The sequence below is a fragment of the Chelonia mydas genome, chromosome 2 (assembly GCF_015237465.2).
Source record: "Chelonia mydas isolate rCheMyd1 chromosome 2, rCheMyd1.pri.v2, whole genome shotgun sequence".
Lineage (NCBI taxonomy): Eukaryota > Metazoa > Chordata > Testudines > Cheloniidae > Chelonia > Chelonia mydas.
Window position 1 is genome coordinate 126790363 of NC_057850.1, and position 14769 is coordinate 126805131.

Sequence of the window (14769 nt, forward strand, 5' to 3'; positions counted from 1 at the left end):
TTTCTGTCTTCAGAGGGCATGGAGAAACAGAGATCACCATCTTCTTTATGAAAGCCCTTAACATATTTGAAGACTGTTATCAGGTTCCCCCTTAGTCTTCTTTTCTAAAGACTAAACTTGCTCAATTTTTTTAACCTTCTCTCCTAAGTTAGGTTTTCTAAACATTTTATCATTTTTGCTGCTCTCTTCTGGAATATCTCCAGTTTGTCCAGATCTTTCTCATAGTGTGGCACACAGAACGGGACACAGTACTCCAGCTGAGGCCTCACCAGTCCTGAGTAGAGTGGAACTATCTTACATATGACATTCCTGGCAATATGCCCCAGAATTATATTAGCCTTTTCTGCAGCTGCATCACACTGTTGACTCATATTCAGTTTATGATCCAATATACCCCCACATCTTTTTCTGTAGTATTACTGCCTAGCCAATTATATCTCCATTTTGTAGCTGTGCATCTAATTTTTCATTCTTAAATGTAGTACTTTGCACTTTTCTTTATTGAAGTTCATCTTGTGGTTTAAGACCAATTCTCCAATTTCTTAAAATAATTTTGAATTCTATTCCTGCCTTCCAAAGTGCCTACAACCCCTTCCAGCTTGTATCATCTACAAATGTCATAAGTGTACTCTCAACACCATTATCCAAATAATTAAAATATTGAATAATATCAGATCCAGGACAGATACCTGCTGGACCCCACAGGGAAGTCCCACAGTTTGACAGTGAAACATTGATCAACTACTTTTTTGGTACAGTCTTTCAACAGTTATGCACCCACCTTACACTAATTTTGTCTAGACCACATTTCCCTCGTTTTCTTATGAGAATGTCATATGGAACTGCCTTACTAAAATCAAGATATATCACATTTACTGATTCCCCCATATGCACTTAACCAGTAACCCTGTCAAAGATAGAAATTAGTTTGGAATGGCATGATTTGTTCTTGACAAATCCATGTTGGCTATTCTTTATAACCTATTTTCCTCTAGGTGCTTAAAAATTAATGGTTTAATCATTTGTTTCAGTATCTTTCCAGGTATCAAAGTTAGTCTGACTTGTCTATAATTCTCCTAGTTCCCTTTGTTCCCCTTTTTAAAGATAGGTTCTATGTCTGCCGTTCTCTAGCCTTCTGGGACCTCACACGTTCTTCATGAGTTCTCAAAGATAATTGCTAACTGTTCAGAGATCACTTCAGCTAGTTCCTTATATACTTTAGGGTGAAATTCATCAGACCATGCTGAATTGGATACATCTAACTTATCTAAATACTCTTTAACCTATTCTTTCCATATTTCACTTGTGTTTCCTCCACCTTGTTGTTGTTATGAATTGTGTCACAATTAACTTATTTAGTGAAAACTGAAGCAAAATAGGCGTAAACACCTCTGCCTTCTTGATGTCATCTGTTATTAGCTTCCTTGCTAAGTAAGAACCCACAATTTCCTTTATCTTTCTCTTGCTCCTCATATATGTGTAGAACCTCTTCCTATTGCCTTTTAAGTCCCTTACTAGGTGTAATTCATTTTGTGCCTTAGCCTTCTGATTTTGTCCCTACATAACTGTACTAATACACTATGTGCATGTTTATTATTATAATGTGAAACTGATTTTCTTTAGGGACCTGACTGAGTATATTTTCCAGATGGGCTCTGGGCCACAATCACAATAGTTCAGCCAAACTTGGCTGACCATGAGCCATAGATTGTGCTACTCAGGAAGAACCAAGTGTAAGGGATGGTGCAGAGCCATATGGCCCAAGGGAGAGAAGCAAGAGAGAATTTCTTCAGAAATCATCGAAGGAAGCTCACTGCATCCATTTATGGGGTGCATACTCTTTCCTGCTAAGTATCTCTATCACTTTTGTATTTTTAGCCATCACAAAAATTTAAAGTTAAAAAAGCCCTAGTATTCCATTTTGCAATCTTATCATTGAATTAACACACCAAAGTAAGAAAATCCTCAAAATTTAGGTTGAATGCTCAAGCATAATCCTTCCTACTTGTGATGTGCTATTAAACATGGTATCCCTTAAAATATCAGATAACACAACAACATGTAAAGTACAGATTATAACTTCTAATATAACCTTTATATACATGGCATATCATTAACCTTCCCAGCGATATATGCACCTTCCATAGCCATTAATCCACCTCTTCACTGGATTAAGTTTTACTATATTTGAGAAATGTGTGTTTATGGCCACATAAGGTCTTTACGCACAGTAAAATAAATTAGCTGGATTGCTGCGGGAAGGAGGAAAGGCTCATTTAACATGGGTGTCTTTAAAATAAGAGAACACGAACCAGTTCAATGCCCTACTCATGCCCAGGGGATTTAACACAAGTGGAACACATCAGAATATCTTCTGTAGTTCAGCTTTGTTCCATACTGCCGCATGTGCAGGAAACGATGTACTTCTACTTCTACTTTCCATAATGGTATGTGCCTTTAAATGCTACTGTGGTACTGTAATAGGAGAACTCCAGGATGGCTGGAGGTGAGTCTTGTGCATGACTTGCTAGAATGCCTGGAGCTGTGCTAATAAAAGAGCATTAACCCTGGTCATTGTGCACCTCTGGATTTACAACCACAAGACATTGCAACTGGTGAGGATACTGAATCTGTGTTGAGAAAATGGGGGGAACACCCTCTCTTCCCCAAAAAGGATGGAAAGAAAGAAAGAAAGAAAGAAAGAAACCCACTAGCAAGAGGCACACCAATATGCACTCAGAACCCATTCCAGCAAAACACTTAACTGTAATCATGTCAGTAGTCCCATTGATTTCAAATTAAGCATGTGTTTAAGTGCTTTGCTGGACTGCATCTTCAAACTGTACCATATTCAAGATGACAAGCTGACTCACATATATAATATAGTTGTGGAACTGCTGCATGTCTGTAGTCATGATCTTTGCTGAGGGCAAAAGATGCCAATAGGAAATGTGTGGTAGCCATCTTTGATGTGGGTATTGGATGAGCTGTGGAAATGGCAGAGTAATAAGCCTTGAGAATGGAAAGTAATGTATGTGTGCATGCCAAAAGCACACAAGCCTGTGGCACCAGCAGACCCTAGGCCAGAGAAAGGGAAAACCATCCTTCATGGACAGGGGAAACATAAAGCCCAGGTGCAAGAAGTATGGATTGGTCCAATAATGGCTATAGAAGAAGCTGATGTTGAATCAGAGGATGCTGAACACATTTACAATAAGTGGAGAACAGCTCACAGCAAATCAGAAATGCAGTGCACTGAGAGCAAAACTGTAAGAGAAAAAGCAATCTATCAAAATTTACCAACAGCATTCCTTTGCATAAACTTGTGGAAAACAAAAGCCGTACAAAAACTGATACTGTGAAGAGGAAATTGGAAGCCAAAGCAAAGAAGCTGGAAGACACATTGACAGAGCAGGATCAAGATGTCAAGCACTTGTGGACTGAAAAGTAAGTGCTTGAAAAGGACCTTTGGAAAGAACAGGAATAAATTAACGGGTTTCCAAAAAAGTAAAGCATTGTTAAAACATGCACATATTCAGAGTGTCCATGAAATTTGGTGGCAGACATAGACAAAGGAAAAAATTAAACTGCTCCAGGAGGAACTCTGAATGTGCATTGAAAGTTCAATAGACAACAGGTGGAACTAGGAAGACAAATACATCTTGCCTTCCATTCCAGGTAATTTAGATAGAGACAAGAAAGGAAAATAAGCAAGTTCTTTCAGAAACAAAGCCACAGATTATCCTGAAGAAGACCTAAAGAAGAGCTCTGTGTAGCTTGAAAGTTGCTTTCTTTTACCAACCAAAGTTGGTCATATAAAAGATATTACCTTGTCTCACAAATAATCCTGGCAGACTGATGGTAAAATGACTCCAAATCACAGCCATCAGTTAGAAAATTCTGAAAAGCAGACTCCCTAATACAATTACAACTATAAATAGAAAAGCATTTTAAATGTGACCATGGTGAGAACACAATGATCTGTGAAAAAAGCCTTTAGGACAGTAATAGTGACAGTGCTTTGTATGAGAGCGACACTTGAGAGAGGTTTGTTTATCTACACTTGCTGGGGTTCGAAAGCATTAGGAAGAGCTATAATGATTTTTCTTTTTAAGGACACCATAATATTATAGTCTGAAAACCCCAGCGGTTGCAGTGGTTAGTCTGATGCTAGTTACCCAGGTGTATGGGTGCTAAAACATGAACTTGTGTAGATTTACTCCTGAAAGGCACTACAATTTACAGGGGTACAAGTATGTGAAAATGTGTAAAGTGCCATTTAAAATTGTGTATGTAAATATATATATGTGTGTGTGTGTGCACATGAGCATGTGTGCACACACAAACACATACATAACATAGTTTTTAATTGAGCTAAAGAATTGAGACCTATATGGGAAATCTTTTGGCCCCATTTAAGTCAACAAGGGGTTTCTTAGCATTAAAATTCACACTTGAATTGCTGTATAGTGTACTAGGTTCATGGTGATGTTCTATTCATGTCAACTGTATAGCTATTCAAACTGGCAAGAAAAGAGTCCACAGGTGAGTCCATGTTTTGCTGGATCTCTTGACAGTGAGCAGTGCTTATTTATGTATCACTGAAGCCTTCACTCACAACTTTCTTCTAAAAAGAGTAAAAATCTTTTTACAGAAATTTCCACTGATCTTTCAAAAAGTGTATGGAAGCAGACTGATTCTATTACTAAAATATTTCCCAAAGACCACTGCTATTAAGAAGTTCTGACTCAAGGTTCAATTGACGTTCCCTTCGGCAGAGCAGAGCCAAGAGGCTTGCCTTGATCCCCAAAATAGCTCCAGTTAATGGGGCTCAAACACAACTCTCATTTTTAAAAGAAACATCAGTCCATTAGTTTAATATAGATGTGCAGAGGGCAAACTGGAAATACAGTTATCCCTGGGCCACGTGGAGTTGCATTAATTTACAATACTAGAGAATTTGCCCCACACTCCCCGTTGTTTAAACATTTAACCATAAAAATGTAATTCACTCATCTGATGGGCTTAATTCCCGGAATTTTCCTAGATGTCTATCCACAGGAGGCTCCCCAAAAGGCTGATTGACTACAGCCATACTGTAAATTTAATGAGTACATGAGTTCTGTAGCAAGCAGATAATAAATGCAGGATAGTATTGCTCATAAAAATCATTAGTCTTGGTGACTGTCATCAGCTTCAGTAACAGTTAATCCAACTCTAAATGGTATTGAATTTTATTGGGTTCAAGAACTTTATAATTCTGACTTTTTTGGGGCTTTGCTGGCTGCATGGGGATACCAAATTTGAAGTAACCTACCTGTCTTAGTCCTAAAATGAGATTACTGAAAAGACTTTGCATACATCAAAATAACCTTTATTTTATTTAAAGAACCAAAGCTGTAATAATCTTACATTTGGATATCACTGTTCAATTCAGAGGATCTCAAAGAGCTTTACAGACTACTCTACAAAGAAATCATTTTATCTACCACTGAAAGCCATTTCTTGGAAAAAAACCACAGACACTACCTACCAGCACACAACACAACAATTATGACAGGAAAGGAAAAACACTTTCTCCATTTGACATAAAATAATTTAGTGAGGAAGGATGCAATTACCCCTGTTGGGATTTAGCCTAGAATACTGTGGTTGACATTCTTACAAAAAGTGCCTTGAGGGCATTTAGTGGATGCTCAATACTGTGGGACTAGTTAATTACTAGTTTACAACAAATTGTGCCACCTACTGAATCACCAACACCATTTCCTAGTAAAACCTGGGATTTTTCCCATGTAAATACTTCCCCATCTTAACTAACGCAAGGAGGTATGGCTATGGACCAAAATAGATAGAAAGCAAAACAGAACTCCAGAAATAATTTTGAAAGTTACATGTTATTTCAGGAGAAGTTTGTCATTGCATGTAACACATGCCAAATAAATCACTTAAATTATTAGTAAATATGCTGTGAAATTCAGCTTTAGTGATTAGCACCCATAGTGGTCATTCAAATCATGCAGTTTATGGATCAAAAAATAGCATTCCAAATAATTTCCTTCTGTGCTGATGTTCGCCATTTGTGTTCACTTATCAAGAGGCATTTGATTGCAAAGAAATAATTTTGTTACTTTTCTTTGTTCTCAGTGTGAAGAGATTTCACTTGAGTGTCTCTTGGCTACAGATAAGAAACATTGCAGCTTGTGAGAATGCCAGTTAGATCCAGTTAAAGCAGGACTATCTATAGCCATATCTATGTTTGTACACATATAAATAGATATCAATATATAATATTTATGTATATTCACCTGCTACAGTGCAAATGTGGTAGCAATAATAATGTGAGACATTGTAGAGCCATGTGATTAAGAAGCATGTATCATCAGGACTGGCCTCATGGGTGGGCAATGTGTGCAACCGCCCAGGATGCTGTGGTCAGGAGGGGAGGGGCGCTGTGGTCAAGAGACTGCAGAAGGTCCTTGCCAACCAGGGATGTGGGAGGAAGGGATAAAGGGAGCTGCAATGTGGGAGCCAGGTGCTCACACACGACCCCTCTCTGCGCTTCCGGCAGTATGACACCTGCAGTCTGCTCCACCTGCTGCTGCTCTGCCTGCTAAGCACCCACCCGCTGCTCGGAGAGCAGAGAAAGTTTGCCCAGGGCGCCATTTTCCCTAAAACTGTGTATCATGGATTTTTGACCCCATCATTTGCATTGTGCCCACTATCCATCTCTGCCAGGATTTATTCTTAGGTTCCAAATCTAACAACATTAACCCCTTCTTTCTCCACGTCAGTTTATCCCATTAATTATGTTTACCCAAGGCCCAAAGATGGACACTATTCACACAAGTGACAGGTTTAAGGATTGAAATATCTCATGATCCTGCAGGGGAGAAGGTAGTTATCGAAACAGGTCCTACATGCTGAGCTTCCTGCTCCTCTATTTGGCTCTGCAGAACTGTGATCTGCAAGCCCATTCTGGTGACCTTTTGATATGTCACTGAGAGGAAGGGATTATGGGGCTGGGCCCCTGCCACCTTTGCCTTTTCTGAGCTGGGCAGTGGCCTCTTACTACTTGGATTAGGGAAAGAGGCTACTCTCAGGGCAGGAGGTTCCTTTTCTGTCCTACCTCCACAATTACTACATATATTTTCGGTATCCTTATGAATTGGTGGCGATAGTATGGAATGTGACAGTGATCTGTTGTACACAGTAATGACACAAATCAGTTAGACTGGCATTCTTAATCTGCAACTTCTTTATCGCTATGATATATTTTATAGTCAGATAAGAACATTCTATATCCTAGAACATGAGGCTGATCTACTGTCTGACTTCCTCACAAAATTAAACAATCTTTACCTTGAACTCTTTTTAAAATTACTGCAGCAGATGCAAAGTCTAATACCATTTTTAAAAGTTAAATATCAGCCACTATATAAGTCATTAAATGCTATTATGTTACAGTATCCATAATACTACAGTGTATATAAAATTACAAACACACACAATACAGACTGCCAGGGAAACCTTAATTCAGCCCCCTTTGTGTGTATGCATTATAATACAATCTTTAATATCATGCCTACATACTATTTTTCCTAGGTTTTAAATAAAACTAAAACAGAAATTCCATCATGTGTGGTCATATTGATACCCATATGGGTCACAGTAGTGTTGGAACCTTTAGATATCAGCCCAGACTTCTGCTATTTGAGATAACAGAGTAACTGATAGCAATAGTAGGATCAATGGCTATTAGCCAGGATGGGCAGGGAAGGTGTCCCTGGCCTGTTTGCCAGAAGCTGAGAATGGGTGACAGGGGTTGGATCATTTGATGATTTCCTGTTCTGTTCGATCCCTCTGGGGCACCTGGCATTGGCCATTGTCGGAAGACAGGGTACTGGGCTAGATGGACCTCTAGTCTGACCCAGTATGGCCGTTCTTATGTTCTTATCATTCATAGGTTCCAGCCAGAAGAGGGGGATGATACAATCTTTGCCAGTGGGTATCACACATATTTGCTGACAGCAAAGGAAAGGTGACACTAATGGTCACAGACCCTTCCGCCCCTCATTCACTCAGACCTGACCCCTACTGCCTGAGCCAGTGCTCTGTCCCCTGCCAGCTTCACTTTTGCCCCAAGCTTGTCATCCCAGTTCCAGTCTCCTCACCTTGGGCTTCTGATTACAGAATACCATGCCCCCTCCCTGCATCCCTCATCTAAATCTCCTTGTCCAGCCAAGCCCAGTTCTCCCCATTCTTCTACTCATCCAATCTCAGTCTTTTACTCCCCACCGCCTTGCCTCCCTATCACTGGCTCCCAGTCCCACTCCTTCCTCAGCTCACTTAGCTATAGCAGGCACTACCAGGTCCACCTGTACAGAAGTCAGAGAAAATGAAGTGACATTTTAAATAAATATATATATTTTAATGTGGGTGCAATGTGTGTACCTACAAAAAACTATGTCCCCTATCTTTGTATGTGCAACTGGTTATTTAGTGTGTGCATGTTGGGTAATTGTCTTCCTGCCTCCTATTTACATGTGGTGACCTGATTTGTATATTTGTAGCTGCTTGGACACACATGAGAGTTTTTGAGGCACACTGGGTAGGATAGTTTATAGTTCCACACTCCGGCATTAAAACCTGGTCAGACCTGTCTTAGGCCCTGTCTACACTGGCAAGTTTGTGTGCAGTAAAGCAACTTTGAACACTGTAACTCCCGAGGTGTACACACTGCCAAGCCACTTAGTGCGCAGAAACTTCGCAGATGCAGCGCTCTAAAAAACCCACCCCGATGAGAGGCATAGATCTTTCTGCGTCGGGGCTACAGTGCTGCAGTGCCAGTGTAGACACCGTGGCAATTACAGCACTGCAGCTGGCCTCCGGGAGGTGTCCCACAATGCCTGTTCTCACCTCTCTGGCCATCGGTTTGAACTCTACTGCCCTGCCATCAGGTGACCAACCATCAACCCCACCCCGTACATTCTTTGAAAACTTCAAAATCCTCTTCCTGTTTGCTCGGTGAGGCATGCAGTGATCTCAGCGCATCTTTCCAGGTGGTCATGCCTGGTCCATGTACCAGGAGATCCCCCGCTTGGAGCAACGCCGAGCTGCTGGACCTCATCAGCATTTGGGCAGAGGAGGCAGTGCAGTCACAGCTGCGCTCCAGCTGTCAGAATTATGATCCCTACGGACAGATTTCTAGATGCATCATAGAAAGTGGCCATGACCCGGGACACATTGCAGTGCAGGGTCAAAGTGAAGGAGCTGTGGAACACCTACCACAAGGTGCAGGAGGCAAACAGCCGCTCCGGTGCTGCCCCCACGAGCTGCCAGTTCTACAAAGAGCTGGATGCGATAGTCGGTGGAGACCCCACCTCCACTGCGAAGGACCCTGTGGATACATCATTGGCTTGCGTGCCAGTCGAGAGTCGACCGAGCCAGGAGGAGGCAATCTTGGACGGAGGGGGAGAGGGGGACCCAGAAGCAGAGGATGACTCGGAGGCCAAAGCTGCATGCAGTCAGGAGCTCTTTTCTACCCCGGAGGAGCCTAGCCAGTCACAGCAGTCGGATCTTGGCAAAGTGCAAACAGGAGAGGAGGCCCCTGGGAAGTGGATCTGATTTTGGGAATCGCTGAAGCGAGTTGTTGGGGGCAGGAGGGTTGCAGAAAGCAGGCTTGTCTCCCACCTCATGCCTAGTCTGAGCGGCAGAGTAGGCTGTTGATTGACTCCCTCACTTCACGGGAATCTGCCTCAGAGATCTCCAGGAAACTCTCGTGGAGATACTGGGCAATCCATTGCTGCAGGTTCCTCATCAGAGCTGCTTTGTTTCTTGCCCCATTAATGGTAACTTTCCCATACCAGTTTGCCGTGAGGGGTTGGGGGACAATTGCTGCACACAGGCTAGCCGCATAGGTGCCGGGGGGAAGCTGCAGGCTTGGAGAAGACCCACCCTTGATTCCCTGCTCACCCTCAGTAGCGAGATATCTTCATAATGATCACCTCCTGTGGCAAGTGTGGGGACAGGAATGATTATCAGACCCATCATACAGTGCTGGCTCTTCCCAAGTGCCCAAGAGCCACGTGCCCAGTGTACAGCAGGTTCCGGGAACAGTGATTTACCCTGCCCCTGCGGCTACTCACCATTTTGGGGGTCTTGTGGCTCATGTGTGCTTGCCTGGGGTCAGCCAATTAGTGACAGGTGAATGAGTACTGGCTGTGTTTTAAAGCACTGGAACAGTGGTGTCTGTGTTGCAAACAATACTGTTTCTGTAAAATGTTGCATTTAAACTTCACAGAGATGACCTTGGGAGCACAGCCTCCCTCTTTGTTATTGGCAGCAGAACGGCTGTGCAGAATTAGAAAGTGTCCAAGAAGAACTAAGGAGGACTTTATGCATGAGGTTATGATGCACTCCGCTGCCGAGAAAAAAGAATTGAAGGAGTGGCGGGACAGCGAGAAGAGGGACCAAAAGGAGAACACGGCATGCCAGAAACGGTTATGGAGCACCAAGCGGATATGCTCCAGATGATACTAGCTTTTCAAACCGAGCAGCTCCGCACCCACCCTCCCCTGCAGCCACTGTCTCAAAACTCTTTCCCATGCACTTCCCTCCTCCCCCCACCAATATGCTCTTATCAACCTCCTAGCTCCACTCTCTACCCACAGCATTCCACTCCTCCCAGTCCAGCAGTGTGGACTCCCACTACCCACTGCACTTAACACCCATCCCTCTGCAGTTTGGCCCTGCTGAAGTACAGCACCCGCTGCATCGTACTCCAAAGGAGAAGGCTGGGTATGATCCCTGGACATACACAAATCTGTAGCCTCCCAGGACCCCTCCTCCTCTTGAGACCTTCCCTTCCCCCATCCTCTCCCTGCTGATGATTTTTTTCATTTGACTCTCTCCTCTGATTGTTGTCTTTCAATAAAAGAATTGTGGTGGTTTGAAAGCAATCGTTATTCTATTAAGTGAAAGCAAAAAGATCGCTGCAAAGCAACATACAATTATGTTAAGGCCCCTTCTTGCATCATATGCACCAATCACCTCCTAGCATTACAAGCGCTGCACTCCCGAGCACAGCAACAAATATTAGTGGCTTTCAGCTTCAAATTGCTGCCTCAAAGCATCCCTGATCCTTATGGCCCTGTGCTGTGTCCCTCTAATATCCCTGATTTCTGGCTGTTCAAACTCAGCCTCCAGGCGCTGAGCCTCTGCGGTCCAGCCCTGAGTGAAGCTTTCACCCTTCCCTTCACAAATATTATGGAGCGTATAGCACGTGGCTGTAAGCATAGGAATATTGTCATTGGCCATGTCCAGCTTCCGGTACAGGCATCACCAGTGGGCTTTTAAGTATCCAAAAGCACACTCCACAGTCATTCTGCACTTGCTCAGAAGGTTGTTGAACCGCTCCTTGCTGCTGTCATGTTGTCCTGTGCATGACTTCATGGGCTACGGCATTAAGGGGTAGGCAGGGTCTCCCAGGATCACAATGGGCATTTCGACTTCCCCTATGGTGATCGTCTGGTCCGGGAAGAAAGTCTCTGCTTGCAGCTTCTTGAGCAGGCCAGTGTTCCGAAAGATCCGTGCATCATGCACCTTTCCGGACCAGTCTGCGTTAATGTCTGTGAAATGCCCATGGTGATTCACAAGCGCCTGGAGAAACATTGAGAAATACCCCTTGCGATTAATGTACTTGGTGGCTAGGTGGTCTGGTGCCAGAATTGTAATGTGTGTGCCATTGATCGCCCCTCCGCAGTTAGGGAAGCCCACTTGTGCAAAGCCATCCACAATGTCACTCACGTTGCCCAGAGTCACGGTCTTTCGGAGCAGGATGTGATTAATGGCGCTGCACACTTCCGTCAACGCAACTCCAACGGTCGACTTTCCCACTGCAAACTGGTTAGCGACTGATCGGTAGCAGTCTGGAGTAGCCAGCTTCCACTGTGCAATCGCCATGCGCTTCTCCAACGAAAGGGCAGCTCTCATTCTCGTGTCCTTGCGCCACAGGGCTGGGGTGAGTTCATCTCACAGTCCCATGCATGTGGCTTTCCTCATGCGAAAGTTCTGCAGCCACTGCTCGTCTTCCCAGTCATGCATGACAATGTGATCCCACCACTCAGTGCTTGTTTCCCTAGCCCAAAAGCAGCATTCCACTGTGGTCAGCACCTCCGTGAATGCCACAAGCAATCTCCTGTCGTAGCTAGTATGTGTGGTGAGATCAGTGTTGCACTCCTCTTGCCTTTGTAGTTTAAGGAATAACTCCACTGCCACTTGTGACATGTTGGTCAGTGTGAGCAGCATACTGGTCGACAGCTCGGGATCCATTCCTGCAGCCTGAAAGAGGCAGGGCAGGGCACTCAGTATACAAGCCGTTGAAAGATGGCACCAAATGTGGATGGAAGCACAAGGATTGCTGGAATGCGAAACAATGCATCACGGGGCATTGGGACAGGACCCAGGGTGCCGTGCGACTCCTTCCGCCTTCCCACAAGTCTTAGTGGCAAAAAAGGAAACAGGTGATCTGTGGGATAGCTGCCCAGAGTGTACCACTCCGAATAGTGCCGCAAGTGTGAACATGCTGTTGTGCAGGCAGCTGTCAGTGTGAACACACACTGTTCACACTGACAGGATTTCCTTTGGCGCTCTCTGAGTGGCGCTGTAACTGCTGGCACTGTAACTTGGCAAATGTAGATGTGCACATAATGTAAGTACCCTGCAAACACTCACCACATAAGTGCTTACTTTTTAGATGTAATTACGTGTACTTAATAGTGATCATATGCTACAAAAGTGTAGATACATCTCTGTACCAAGAATTTGACTGAATTGTAAACACAACCTATCACACTTTCTGAACTTTCTTATTTTCAACTAGAACACGCACAGCCCTTCAGTAAGGGGCCATGAGGAACTTCACCACCCCATGGGGAGCTTGAGGAACGAGTGTGCTTCGGTGAGCCAAAATCTATCTCTGAGCTTCTAAAAGCATAAAGATAGTCATCCTTTAGGATGTCCTAGCCTGTTAACTGAATTGGTGTGGAAGGGTGGCTGGGGCCAAGGATCTTCCTCAGATCGTCCTCTCCCCAATCCCTTTGAGACCATATGCATCCCCTTTAGGAGAATAGAATGGGCTACTCCTGTGCTCCCTTTAGCCATTGTGCAGGGTGCACAAAATGGAGGGAATGCTCCAGGCATCCTCATCCTCAGAGGGGACAGGGACAACTTGCTCCTCCTGCATTTATAAATATACTTGGTTATTTATCTAACATCCTGTCTGCTTGAATACAATGTCACTGTAGGTACAGATAGCATCTAGGGATATTTTGTAAACAAAAGTGTGCTTATTACATTTGTAACAACACTATAGCACTGAGACTAGACAGAGTGTGTTTTATTGATCAATTAATGCACATTTCAGGTGCGTTGTGTGGTTGAGTGCTTTTTAACCACCTGAGGTGTGTATTAATGGACCAATAAAACCACTGGAGTGCCTTAATTCTATTACAGTATGGCTCTTTAAGCTTCAATTAATTTATTTAAAATATCTTTTTTGGAAAAAAAATCTTTTTTTTTAACATAACTTTCCACTATGTAAAAAGGAAAACAAGTCTTAGTAGTAAGAGGATGGACTAGAAAAAGTCTTCTTTGCCATAGTCTTCTTTGCCATAGCTTTTTTTCGGCTCTTTATAATTTCTTATTTTAAAGATCTCTTCATTTGAATCCCCTATTCTGTTTTTCACTGAATAGAAGTCTTTTCCTTCCTCCTCTCTACATCCTTTGTTTCATTTCTTCATTTCCTCTCTCCTTCCAATTCTTCACATATTCCCGTCATTCACACTTAGCAAAAGTACTTTATTTAGTGCATTTCCCCCCCCTTTGAGAACATGCCCATATGCATCATTGCTTGGCAAATTGCATCATTACTTGGTAAATTGCTGCGCTGATTTTAGTGTTGAGTTTTCAAAGTAATCTGAATCTGGTTTCATAGGTTCCAATCCTGAATTCCAATCCAATTCCACACAAGGAATTTTACACAGGTGATTAAGCTCATAGAGTTCAATGAGACTATTCATTTACATAAGTATTTACTGTATCAGGATAATTGTTTGTGTGCCCAAACTCCTGCTAGTTTGAGGGATGCAAATGTGAGCAATGAAGTCGTGAATCCACAAAATATTCATGGATTGATACTATTGTGCCCAAATCAGTTACTGTAGTTAGATCATTTACATTTTAAGTGTAAGTACCACTTGTGCATTGAAATACATTCTTTAGGGAAATGCAGAAAGTTGAGGGCCCCAGCCTGAATGCATGAAATGAACAAAACAAAACAAAACATGATGATGCCATTTTAATTCCAGAAAATTAGAGGCTGTTTTTAGAAGTGTTGCCCTTTAAAGTGTGACTATGACTTTAAGAAATAAATCAGGAACTCCCAATTTAGCTTTTTAAGTGATATCAAAATTTTAAAAAAAAGTATCTTCACCACTTCTGAATTGCTAATGAGTCGAGTATCTGAACTTCAAAGAAAATAGCCACCTTATTCAAGAGTCCACCAGCTGCAGCAGTTCCTAGGCAGCTAGGGTGCAGGAAGGTTTGACTTTCACCAGAGAAGTTAAATTAGTTTTCTCTGAAGTGCTACAGCCAGGTATGCAGGGCAGTTTCTTTTTGAAGTTTGGCCACTAGCATTCTCAAACAGCTGAACTTCAAAGAGAAATATTGTCTCTCTCCCTTTTTGGCTTCTGTACTCAATAACATTTG